The sequence below is a fragment of the Polypterus senegalus genome, chromosome 1, assembly GCF_016835505.1.
Source record: "Polypterus senegalus isolate Bchr_013 chromosome 1, ASM1683550v1, whole genome shotgun sequence".
Lineage (NCBI taxonomy): Eukaryota > Metazoa > Chordata > Cladistia > Polypteriformes > Polypteridae > Polypterus > Polypterus senegalus.
The window spans coordinates 248,846,848-248,859,962 of NC_053154.1; the positions used below are offsets into that span (position 1 = coordinate 248,846,848).

Genomic DNA, 13,115 nt, shown 5'->3' on the forward strand with positions numbered 1-13,115 from the left:
CTACACAAGACCCACCGCGACTGTCCCCAAAAGGCGATTATAACGTCAGCGAACACATCTCTCTATACTATATAAAAGAAAAAGGCAACTTCCCTTTCTTTACACCTTTTTTCCTCTTATGCCAAACCAACGCCTTTCTCTCTTAACACTGCAGAGGACACAAAACTAATTTTCTTTAATTGCCGGTAAGGTACATTACCAGAGGCACAAATTTGAACGTTCACATAGAAAATGTAATTTCTATACCACAGCCGTCGTGTAGCGCCTTTCAAAAGGGATCTACTACCGAGAGTTGATCCATATACATTTTAGCTGCTGTTAGTTACTTACCTGTTGTGTTACACAGTCTTTAAAATGTAGTTTACCATAACCACTCCAGTAGTGCTCAATGTACCTGTACTTCTTGAAACGTTAATGTTTTAGTGTTTAATAACTTATAGACTATATTTTATTATTTTTCCCTTGCATTCAGTGACCAAAGCTATACACACACATATAGACACATACAAACATACACACAAGTATAGGTATGTGTATATATATGTATGTATGTGTATATATATATATACACACACACACACACACATACATACATATATATAATTTGTGTGTGTGTATGTATGTGTGTGTATATATGATGTAGATAGGTATGTATATATATATATGTGTATATGTAGATATGTATATAGATATGTAGATATGAAGATATGTATGTGTATATATATATATATATATATATATATATGTATGTATGTATGTATGTATGTATGTATGTGTGTGTGTGTGTGTGCGTGTGTATATATATATATATATGACAGCAGCAATCCAAGCTGTGAGAAAACAGTAAAAAGGAGGCGTGTCAGAGGTCGTTGTACATTTTCTGATGCAGCTACCGAAAACAACTTCGTGACGCTGCCGCCAAATACACAAAACAATTACTTTGACAATCATGTTACATTATTTTTAAAATGTTTCCTTTTCTTTTTCATAAATTCTTTAACACATGACATCGCTGCGAAGTGCGGGTATTTTGCTAGTATATATATAAAATTCAATGTCTGTCTGTCTGTATTGTATGTCTGTCTGCTTTTCATGAGAGAACTACTTAATGAAATTAGATCGGGTTTTTTTCTATAACTTGTTTGAACATTCTGGTTGATTTTGTGACTTCTCTCATCATTTGCAGGAGCAATATATTCACGCTAATCCGGGACAGAGGCTATGGGCCGAGGGGAAGGGGAAACATGACGTCTAGAGTGGAGAGCCAGGCAGGGCCCTCCTCACTCACACACCAGCCTCCCTTCGAGTTGGTGTACATCTGCATTTTAGAGCGGACCTTGCCTCTGCTTAGCCAGCGATACCTGTTTGTTTATTGATTTTTAAAGTCTGTCCTGTTTCAGTACTACATGGGTGTAGCCACAGGGGACAGCTAGTAGCTAATAAAAAATAAACAGCTATTTGCAAAAAATATTAAAATCCTCAAAAACCAAATATTTTAGTTATAGTTATAGTTCTTACACTATGTGTATGAATAACATTTAACAGCTCTTTTAGTATCAAGGACCTATTCACATTTCTTTTAACATTACAAAGGGGAGTTCCAAAAGTTCATTCACACAGACTTGATGAATTGTTACAGGAAGTCTCATTTAACTATTCACAAAAACATCCTGATATTTTTAGGTTTGTAGGTCATCACTGAGACAAGAAATGAAGGTAGAACTGAATGTGGTACATGCCTGCAAGTGACTTTCTCTGATGAAAACAAATAGGTGCTGATGCTCTACCACATTTTCATTGTAGTGTATTGGTGGCAGAAAGCTTCAAGAAGGCGGGAACCCACCATTGACACCAAGCACATGCTCAGAGAACTGCCCAGAGGTGTTTTGCTCAGTTTTAAACATATACACAAAGAAATGTTTGGCTGAAGTTTTGCAATATCTTAAGAGAGGCTGCCCCAAGTGCAAGTTGATCAACTGCGTCCTTCACTATAGATACATACCTTTACATTGAACTACCATGACCATCCTCTTTATTGGTGCATCTGGGATCAACCATTTGGATATCACACATTACTTGCGTAGCCTGGGGCCTCATGTATAAACGGTGTGTACACACAAAAATGTTGCGTATGCCCATTTCTACGCTCTCATAGCCATGTATAAAAACTAAACTTGACATAAAGCCATGCACATTTTCATATTAGCTCAGTCCCTGCCGTATGCAAGTTCTCCTCTCAGTTTTGCGGCACCCAGCATCAAAGTAATTCTTTTGTTCCTGTGTGATTTTCCTTTCTTTTTTAGATCCACATACCTGACATGGCTTTATCAAATACACTGAAATTAACCCCATGTTTATTATAAGTTTAAGGCATCTGATTGTAATTAACCTGTAACAATATAATGGTTCACTGAATGGCCAAACTATTCCAAATACCACAGCTGCTTTAGCATTGTTACTCTCAAGCATTTATCCCACTGTATCTGAGTGTGGAATCACAGCTCTAAAGCAGCTGATCGGAAAGAGAATTATTGGTATACAGAATCAAGCACACGCTGCCTCAACCATGCGCACAGTCTATTGAACTGCTCTCATAAGGCAAACACTTCAGAACCTTTCCTGTAGGGACATCGCGGTTTAAAAACAGTTTCACCCCCAGAACTATAAACGCACTCAATCAGTCCATCAAGTGCTCCATGTAGAACTGTTTGTACTTATAAGTAGAATTACCTCACTGTAAAATTGTGATACAGTTATAATATTGCACAACCTGAGCCATTTTATAAAGCACATATTTACATACGATGTTTGATATCATTTTTAAGATGAAATGCAGCAAAATATGTTTATTACATTATACAGATAAAATGTTAACATCATTTAAATAATCTATATTGTTAATAATTAAACATGCGAAGACACAGTATCGTAGGGCTAGTGACAAGCTGGCGCCCCATTCAGGGATTGTTCTTGACTCTCGCTGTATTCTTGCTGGGACTGGAACGACCCTGGATGGATAGATGGATAGAATAATTAACCATGTACTATGAAGAAATTTCAGTGTTCCTTAAAAGTTATGAAGAATCGGCATTCTGAGTTTACAGATGGCTTGACATCTGTTACAGAACTGATTGTGTGGCGATTGGGTACTTGGAGAAAGAAAAGGAAGGACAGGAATTGGGTGCTAGTACGTTTGAAAGAGACAGTACTGCTGCAATAAATTAATTCATCAAAGGCCGCGCACTGTGCAGCAAGCATCTTTTAGGAGGCAGTAACAATCACTGGACGGGCCGCCAGATTGTCACTATCACTGCACCACCCTGTTCCAATGTTTAATAACATGCTTTAATTCTTATCATCATGAAAATGATATCAAGTGTATATCTCAGTACTTAAATTATTCAGAGAGCTGTAATATCATGAATATAATGGATTCTGTGTCCTGTTGGAGGAAGAGAAAGCCCATTTAAGAATCACATAGTGATTCATAAACATAGAGCACATATAAGAACACACACAATACAAAGCATTCAACGTGCTACTTTAGTTACGATGGAATTTGAGAAACTGTAAATTAAAGATTTTAAGATGAAGTTTATGATGTTCTACTTTAATGACAAAATAAACTACGTGACTAAAGTGGAAATTTCGAGATTAAAGTTCAGTGCTTTTTTCCTCCTGTGTGCCTATTTTTTTTACTTTTCTCTGTACCCTAATAACCTTCCATATGACTCTCAGACGGTGGGCTATGACTCACCTTTTCACAGCAACTTTGATATCTGGCAACTTCTTTTTTATTTTGGGCACTGTGGAACTTTGTGAACTTGAATTTTCGAGTTTCTCCGACACTCTATTTCACTCAATCAACTTCCTTTTGTTGTTTATACCACTGTTTAAACCAACAAATAGTACGTTTTTCCTTGTGTCCATTTGGTAGTCTCTGAAATTCATTTTCCCCCGTGCTGTTGCCATTGCCTTTTCACAGAACGCTGAGCTTAAGGGTTATTTATATTGATTTGCATATTCAAAAAGGTGTAATTCTGGGAGGAGTTGGGGAGTGGCGGCAGGTGCGTAACGTGTGTTACTTTTCATGCTGACTGGGATTTATGTAGCGGAAGAACGTGGAAGTTGGCATATGCACTGATTTATGCACCTGGATTTTTTTGTGTGTATGCACATTTCCGCTTTTGTCCGTATGCCATGTTTTAGTGTGAATTTGACGCACGGAGTTGTGCATGAGGCCCCTGGCCATTTGTGATTTCTGGCTCTTCCCTAAAATTTTGGTGGTTATCTGTTTTATTTCTATTAAAGCTAATGGATTTTTAGAATTCCTCTCATATATATTTACCCATTCAGAGCCCAACACTAAGACATTTATGCTTTTTGTGATCAGAGGCAAGATAATCTCTAACACTTTTAAGATCAAATCATTACAAAGCTACTACAGTGCTTCTTTGATTAATAGCCAGCAGTCAAAGAGTTTTGATTAATTAAGAAGTCTGAGATTCTGTAAATGATCAGTTTCTGATTTTGATTAATGATGCCGCATGTTGTTTTGTAGGATGTTGGGAATTAACCGAATAAATTCTTCTTGTACAACTACAATCCTAGGAGAAGCTTCTGTTATATAGAGTAGCAACTATTATATCAACACTTCTCAAACTTTTTGCTTAAGTACCTCCAACACCAATATGTGGAGACAATGATGAAAAACCATGCACATCAGATGACATATGTTGCCTCTGGCTGTGTACAGCCCGAGTAGGCAGAAAGTAAAATATAAGGAAAAGATCAGTATATGGGACCACCAAACGTCAGTGTTGGAGTAAAAAAAGAAAGAAAAGAAACAAAAAACCTAAGATAGAAATGTTTTCCAAAAATCATATTCTAAAATGCCAAGGGTAAAGTCTAAACCCTAATTAACCAGAACACCACAAAATCAACATGAAGTACATTGATTGCATATCCATAATATTGGACAGTAACTGTCAGTCCAACTCTGGCATTAATACCAGCATGGTAATGACTAAATCGGTGCAACATTAAAGAACAGAGCAAAAATGACATTGACCGTGGCAAAGATAAAATAGCTTTGCAGAAGAACATAAAATAAGAAACGATCAAAAATCTTTCTTGTTATGAAAATAATGTTATGCAAAAACTACAGCAAATGTAAACAGTTCACACTAATTCCATATAAGAACATATTTAACATATTTTCAAAACAATTCTTACTTTAATCTGTGTAAAGGAGGCAGATGCTGAGGTTCTTCAACTTGTCTTTTAAAGCAGTCATTAATCAAAGAAGCCTGGCCCTAAATATAAATCCAATTGTTTTTAATACTTCAAAACTACTGAGAAGTCTCAGCAAGTGAGTCAGAGTTATCCTGTGGTATTTGCATTAATGCTAACATAAGCTCTCAAACATAGTTTTCTTTAAAATAGTTCTCACAAGTGATTATAGTTTTTAAAATGATTGCCAAATGTGATTGATATCTCTCAATAGCTCTAGTCCTGCATGTGACAAAGGACTGAATTTGCACATACTTAGGAAATGGCACATCCTTAACCAAGCCTGGCAATGTGATTTCAATAAAAGAGAACAGAGCAATGCATTGTTGTGTAAACTTTTTTAAAATGGGCCAGGCAAAATTATAAAGTCTCTTTATTAGTTCTTCCAAGAAGAAAGAGAAATAAACCACTCTTTACTTGAAAACTGGATCAAAACAGTAATGGCTCATTTGATGAAAAAGATATTTCTTTTATGTGCTTTTATGCAGAGGGAACACAGGGACATAAGGGAGCACAGACAGAAAGAGAGCTAATGCCACTTCCAGAATGGCATGGTTGTCAAAAATGACTTTTTACATTATGCAAGTACAATGGTCTGGTCTGAAGGCAAATAATTAATCTTTACCAATGTTTGCCCCATTCTTCACTGCTGTTGTAAACAGCTACTGGGATAACAATAACATGGTATACAGCAGTGGGTGTCATACCCCCTTTTGGAATACCACAAAAACTACATTCCAATGTGAACCCTTTCCTAAATGAATAATCTGCAGCAAAGTAACTAATCATCTGTATACTGCAGACGATATATGCCTGCTGTTGGAGTTCTAAAAAACAAAATGTGACTGTCCTCACAGTCTTCTATAGGGTGCTTTGAATAGACTGAGCAGTGGGACATTGGTCTCTGCTTCCTGCAGAAATGCCAGATATAGTCTTCAGCAGAAACTGCACTTAATGTTTTCTAATGCATAATTACTTCATAAAGTTTAGGTATCATTGAGAGCCATGTCTTTTCACATACTCTGCTATGGAAAAAATGAAAAGTTATTACAAAAATAAGTAAAAATTATAATAAATTTTAGTTGCCTGCAAGCATTTTAATGTGTTATTCTTTTCCCTCTGTTGTTTATCCTTCATCAACAACTGGACTTATTGCAATAAATAATTTACAGGTTTGAACAATATATTGTATTTTTAAAAATTTTTAAACATCATTTAAATGTTACAGAATTGTTGCAACATTTAAACAGAGGCACTGCAGCAATTACAAGCTCTCCATGGGCTAATCTTTGCAGTAGTCTTTATATTGCAGTTCTTTATTGTCATAAATTTACATTTAAATCGCTTTTTTCTACAGCTGTATAAGACTATTAAATTGCACACTAAAAACCTTTGGGGGTGTCAGCCATTTGCTCAGATGTCTTTTACATTTAAAGAGTAAGAGCAAGAAAAAAACGAAAGGTGGGAAAAGGAAAATAGAAGGGCTGGGAAATCCTGGAGGTGCTTCATACTGACATACACTGGGAAATTGGAAAGAATATAACATTTCTCCATATTGTAAGCATAATTCCCAAATATGTTTCCTTTGCTGGAAGCCACAATAAATATTGATTCATAAGTCAGATTGACAGCTGAAATTGTTTCAGCTAAAATCAAAATCTAAATCAGCATCCAAAATGCATTACCTAAATGATTAAATGGAACAAACAGTCTATAATCAAACATATATTTACCACCAAGTTTTAGTTAGTTTTAATTAAATTCACTCTTCAAATTCACTTGATAAAGTAGTTTCTTCTGAAGTGTTAAGTGTAATTTTTAAAGTAACGATTCATGAATGCTAAAATTATTGACATGACTGTGGCAATGACAGTCTTGCAATAAATATAATAAACTTGGTATATGGAAGGATAAATAATTTTTAAGTATTAGCTTTCAGTTCACCTTGGCTAATAATTGAAAGAATATTATAGCAAGAATGTTATTTTTTTGCAGCTCAGCTATTTTGTCATCAGTTTTGTTTAAAAATGACATTCTGAATTCAGCATCTGCTGAATTAATCAAAAAAAAACATAAAAGGCACTAAGCTTTTTTATATCTTATCTTGCCAAATATTTTTTTGTCATGATAAGTCAAAAGATTAACAGCATACAGCGATTTTCATTGCAAACAATCACTATGTGAATATCCAATAAAATGTAGTGTGCATATTTCCATTATAACTATACAGCATTATAACTATATATGCAGCGTCCTTGAAAAATAACATCACAGCATTTTTATCTTGAGATTGAAGAGGTTTAACACAACAGACTGATGTGGACTTCTGAAAGGTATATTACAGTGGGAATATTTAAGAATGAGGGCGGCACGGTGGCGCATTAGTAGCGCTGCTGCCTCGCAGTTAGGAGACCCGGGTTCGCTTCCCGGGTCCTCCCTGCGTGGAGTTTGCATGTTCTCCCCGTGTCTGCGAGGGTTTCCTCCCACAATCCAAAGACATGCAGGTTAGGTGGATTGGCGATTCTAAATTGGCCCTAGAGTGTGCTTGGTGTGTGTTTGTGTGTGTCCTGTGGTGGGTTGGCTCCCTGCCCAGGATTGGTTTCTGCCTTGTGCCCTGTGTTGGCTGGGATTGGCTCCAGCAGACCCCCGTGACCCTGTGTTCGGATTCAGCGGGTTAGAAAATGGATGGATATTTAAGAATGATTTACTTAAATTCATGTTCACTGTTACAATAGCAGTATTCTATATTATAGAGCCTTTATTTCACAGTGGACTGCCAAATGAATTTCACAGCTAAGTAACATGCAACATCTACCAAAGGTTTGGATGAAATAGACACAATTATAAACAAAAGCAACACCATGATACAGTATGTTCAAAAACAGACACGCAATTATGAAGAGCTTACCCAAAGTAAGAGTCCACTATACCTAGTCAAGTTCATCTTATAAAGATAAAGACAAAACTCTCAAGTTTTCAATGTACGGCAAAGCAGTTTGAGGTTCTGTTTCCATATGGAAACACCACATAAATATAAGGCAGCAACCAGAATTCAAGTAGAAAAAAATAAATTAAAAAGAAGTACCTATCATGACCATAATGACAATAGACAAAGTCTTCACAGCATTCTTTGTCACAGTGGAATTAAGTTCTAACCTATATCATCTGCTGCACTGAGGTGACAATGAGGGTGGTTCGTTGTGTGTTGGGTTCGGCAATGTGTTATCAGCGCATGCTCTCAAATTAACCCAACCAATCCATATGAATACTATTTCCCTAAAATCTATGACAACTAATTCAATTGTTCAACAAGAATTCTTCACCTCAGGATCAATTACAGTTCACATCTTGCCCCAAACCTTCCCAACTAATGTGTTCCTGGAAGCCAGAATCTTGATGATCCAGTGGTACACAACAACATTTATTTCTATAGCACATTACCGCCTCACAGTTAGGAGACCCGGGTTCACTTCCCAGGTCCTCCCTGCGTGGAGTTTGCATGCTCTCTCCGTGTCTGCGTGGGTTTCCTCCGGGTACTCCGGTTTCCTCCCACAGTCCAAAGACATGAAGGTTAGGTGCATTGGTGATTCTAAATTGTCCCTATGCGTGCTTGGTGTGTGTGCCCTGTGGTGGGCTGGCGCCCTGCCCGGGGTTTGTTTCCTGCCTTGCGCCCCTGTGTTGGCTGGGATTGGCTCCAGCAGACCCCCATGACCCTGTAGTTCGGATGTAGCGGGTTGGATAATGGATGAATGCAGCTCAAAGGGATTTACAACACATCATGGAAGTATTTACATACAAAGAAAAGCAAACTAAATTTAGTCAAGAATAATAATGAAAAAATAGTATACAAAATATAGTATACAAAGTTTCTAAACAGCTGTCCAATTTTTAGGTCAGATGGCCAGATTGGACAGAAAAATAAAAAACTTCATTTAAGCAGGAGAAACAACACATTCTGTAGGGGTTCCAGGCCAAAAGACTACCTGGTCCCCACTGGGCATTTTACCTAACATAAATGTAGTTCTTAATTGGTTCATTTTAGGCATCATCTTGGAGGATTTCAAGCAGTGGGTTTTGTGACAAGTTGGGAGTATCCACTTTCATTCAGATATCACAGACGACTGCACAGAACTTTGATCAGATAGTGGTAGAATAGAATGCCACAGAAGAACTGAAAAAGAAAATAGAAAAATAAAGATCAATAATGATCGCAGATTCGCTAAAGAGAATAATAATTCTATGAATATTTAGGATATTAAGAGTAGAAGTAAGCTGAAGCAACAAAAAAGCTAAATTAAAAAAGTGGAATTTTAGGAATTTCTTAAAATGTTCCACAGTATTAGCCTGAAGTATGTCTTTTGGTAAAGTACAAAAAGATCCTGCTTAATGCTGCACTAAATTAACACTGATTTGGTATAACATAGTTTGTCCAAACCCTAAAAAAGGCTTTAAATTTATGATGATTTGTTATAATGCTATTACGTTCGAACAAAACCCAAATGAATCCGTGAAAAGCACTGATTTTTGAACGGAGTGAAACCACAGATTCTACCCTCGCCAACAAAACATAGAATATCTCACCCCTCCCATGAGTGAAAATTTTGCAGCTAGCAGAGGCTGGTTTAAAAGATTTAAAAACGTAGCAACCTCCACAACATACGAAATACTGGAGAAGTGGGAAGTGCGGATATAGAAGCTTCTAAGGCATTTCCAACAATTTTAAAAACTATAATTTAGCAAGGGAATTATCATCCTGAATTGGTGTTTAATGTTGATAAAACAGGTTTATTTTGGAAGAGAATGCCACACCGGACTTTTATATCACGCAAAGAAAAGCAAGCACCAGGATTCAAAGCTGCAAATGACCTCTTAACCCTTCTTTTGGGTGGAAGCACTACAGGAGACTTCAAATTAAAGCTGGTGCTTGATCACTCCAAAGCTCCAAGAGCAATAAAAGGAATTTTAAAATCTAGTTTACCTGTAATTTCGGAAGTTAGTAGGAAATCTTGGATCACGATGAACATTTTCCAAAGTTGGTTTATCATAAATTTTTGTTCATCTGTAAAGTGTTACTTTGAGTTTAAAAAAATGGAGCAGAAAGTGTTGCTACTGATTGATAATACACAAAGTCATCCCAATGATTTATCCAAGTAAAATTTTGCATTCCGTTTGAAGTAATTTATCTACCACCCAATACTACTTTGTTAATCTAGCCCTTGGATCAGGGAGCCATATCAAATTTTAAGGCATATTATCTTCATTGCACATTTCAGCAACTTATTGAAAAAACAGAGGCTGAAAATAAACAATCAGTTAAGTAATTTTGGAAGAACTGTAATATCATGGATGCCACAGAAAACATTAAACTTCTGTATTCCTAATTACTATTTGTTAAAATTACCCTATTTAAAGCTGTTTTGTTTATCACTTTGTTTTTGAGGAGCGCATCTTGAGTGTTAACCACATTTTTGGTGCATAATTTCAAAATGCCTCCTCACCATTTCTTTTAAGCTTGGTTCTTGGAAGTGTAGGTGGACAGTCACTCCAAGATATAAGAAGGAGCAAGATTATTTAAGGTTTTATACACTATTGATAGTATTTTAAAGTCAATTCAAAAGGACATGGATAACCAATTTAACAAAGCTAAAACTGTTGAGGTTTGCTCAGATTTTCTTTTTCTGGTTAAAATTCCTGCTGCTACATTCTGAACTAACCATGTGGTGTCGTTCTTACTTTGTACTGTTAGAAGTGTATTACAGAAACCTAGCCAACTAAAATCAAAAGCGTAAGTTCATTTCTCAGCATCTTTAAGTATTATAAGAGTCTAACTTTTGCCATGTCTTTAAATGGGAAAATCATGTCCTAGTAATATGGTTAGTATATAATTTAAAGTTTAGGTCAGAGTCCAAGATTATACCTAAATTCTTTACTTCTGCCTTGACATTTACTGCTAAGATGTTGTTTATTTCTAATAGCCTCACTATTTTCATTTTTATTAAAGACTTCTTACTCATTTAGAAATACAAGACATGCATAGGATCAGAGATTCCAGAGTGCTAGGGTCATGTGGTGTTCTAGATGAATAAACAGCAGCAGGGTGTACCGTACAGTTACATTGTGCTGAGCCAGTGTCTCAGACTAACTGTGTCACAGGATCGTAGGATGCATACACAAGACAGTGCCACAGAACAGTTGCCACTGGCATGTTATGCCTGAACCAGGGTCTCAGACGTACAGGAAAGTGGCACATATGCACTAAGAGTGTCACGGAAGAGTGGCACACAGACACAAAACAATGCCTTGCTTTAAATTACAGGTTACTGAGGTGCCTATGCACGCTCTGTAACACATCGGGTTGAAAAGCAGTATGGACCCTCTACTGGCTCGGAAAGCTCATTACAGTAGTTAGGAGCCATTACACAAGTGCTGTTGACTTTGTAACACCTAACCTTTTTTCTTGTTCTTCTTCTGAATGTAAACAGCATTACACTACAATACATAATGTAATCTACATAATTAAACTAGATGCGAGACAATACCAAAGAAAATTAAGAGGGTTGCTGTAGCCTTTTGTGTTGTTTCCTTTGTCAGGACCAATGCATTTTTTTTACACCTTTATCCTGAAAAAGGTATTGGATTCAAATTTTGCAATGTGTCGGACACATGGAAGAGTGTTTGGGACAGCAAGAAACAAAAACTTTCTCCTGAGGACTAATAATAAAAGGCATGTTTCCTTATTGAGAAGGTATGGTAGTGTATGAATAATATATTTTTTTATTTTATTAATTGATTTTATAAATTTCAAAAAACATAGTTTACAGTCAAACACATAGAATTTATACACCAAATAATTTCAAAATTAATCTTGAAAAATGAACAATTTCAAAATTAATTTTGAAAAATGAACTGAAATTTTTAAATATAAAAGAAGGCAGAGATAAAAACAAAACCTAACAAAACAAAAACAAAAATTCATCCCCCAACACCAAGAGAAAGAAAGGATAGCCTAGAGCAGATGATAGAAAACATATTTTTCCATATATATATGCTTGTTCTAAGAATTAATAATAAATTAAGTCTTGTTGTGTTTTAAAGATTTGGACAGATCCTCTAAGTTAGACTTTTTGATTTTTTCTCAGTAATACAAGGTGAGTTGGGAGTCTTCCAGTTAAACAAGATAATTTTAAATGCTAGTCGTGTGGTATTCCCTGGTACAATCCATATGTCCCATCCACTATAAGTCCATCTGGGAGTCATCCAAATATTACTGATGATGCTGAAGCTAGGTAAAGCTCACAGATTAGATCTTGCCCTGGACAAATTTTGGGCAGTTCTAAACAAGATAAATGTGACCGTTGACAGATTATAAGTTGAATTAATGAGTGCTTTGTGCATATAAAGATAATATTCTATGTGTGGCTGAGTTCCAGTCCTTTTTTGAGGTGTTAATTCGAAAGTACTCGTTTTGTTTTGATAGAGTGCTATGTGACTTTGCTTTCCCCTTTTGTACTCTTTAATTGTGTAGAATTTAATAGAATGCCTCAAATCCCATACACTTACCACACTTTATCAGGTATTGAACTTTAGCACTTTCTTTTACTTTTAGACATCCCCTTTTTAAATTATGAAGGGAATTAGTACAGCAGATTCATCAATAAATAGTCATAAGAAAAACCATTAAGGGTAGATTGTGCACCAATATCTTAAAGTTTTACTTCACATAAATAATAATAGACACATAGAATAACAGACCAACTAGATGGTTGAGAGTAGGACTTCTGGGGCCTTCCAAACTCAACTAAAAGTTACATCAGAGAATTCAG

At 36.1% G+C, this 13,115-nt stretch overlaps 1 long non-coding RNA gene across 1 annotated transcript in view; it reads right to left on the reverse strand.

Moving 5' to 3' along the window:
* The window catches only part of LOC120519023, a 54,483-nt gene extending 45,044 nt beyond the window's left edge, over positions 1-9,439 (reverse strand). The window contains exon 1 of the long non-coding RNA XR_005631365.1: positions 9,299-9,439. This is a non-coding gene — a long non-coding RNA (uncharacterized LOC120519023). The remainder of the gene's footprint in view (positions 1-9,298) is intronic.
* Between the last annotated feature and the right edge of the window lie 3,676 nt (positions 9,440-13,115).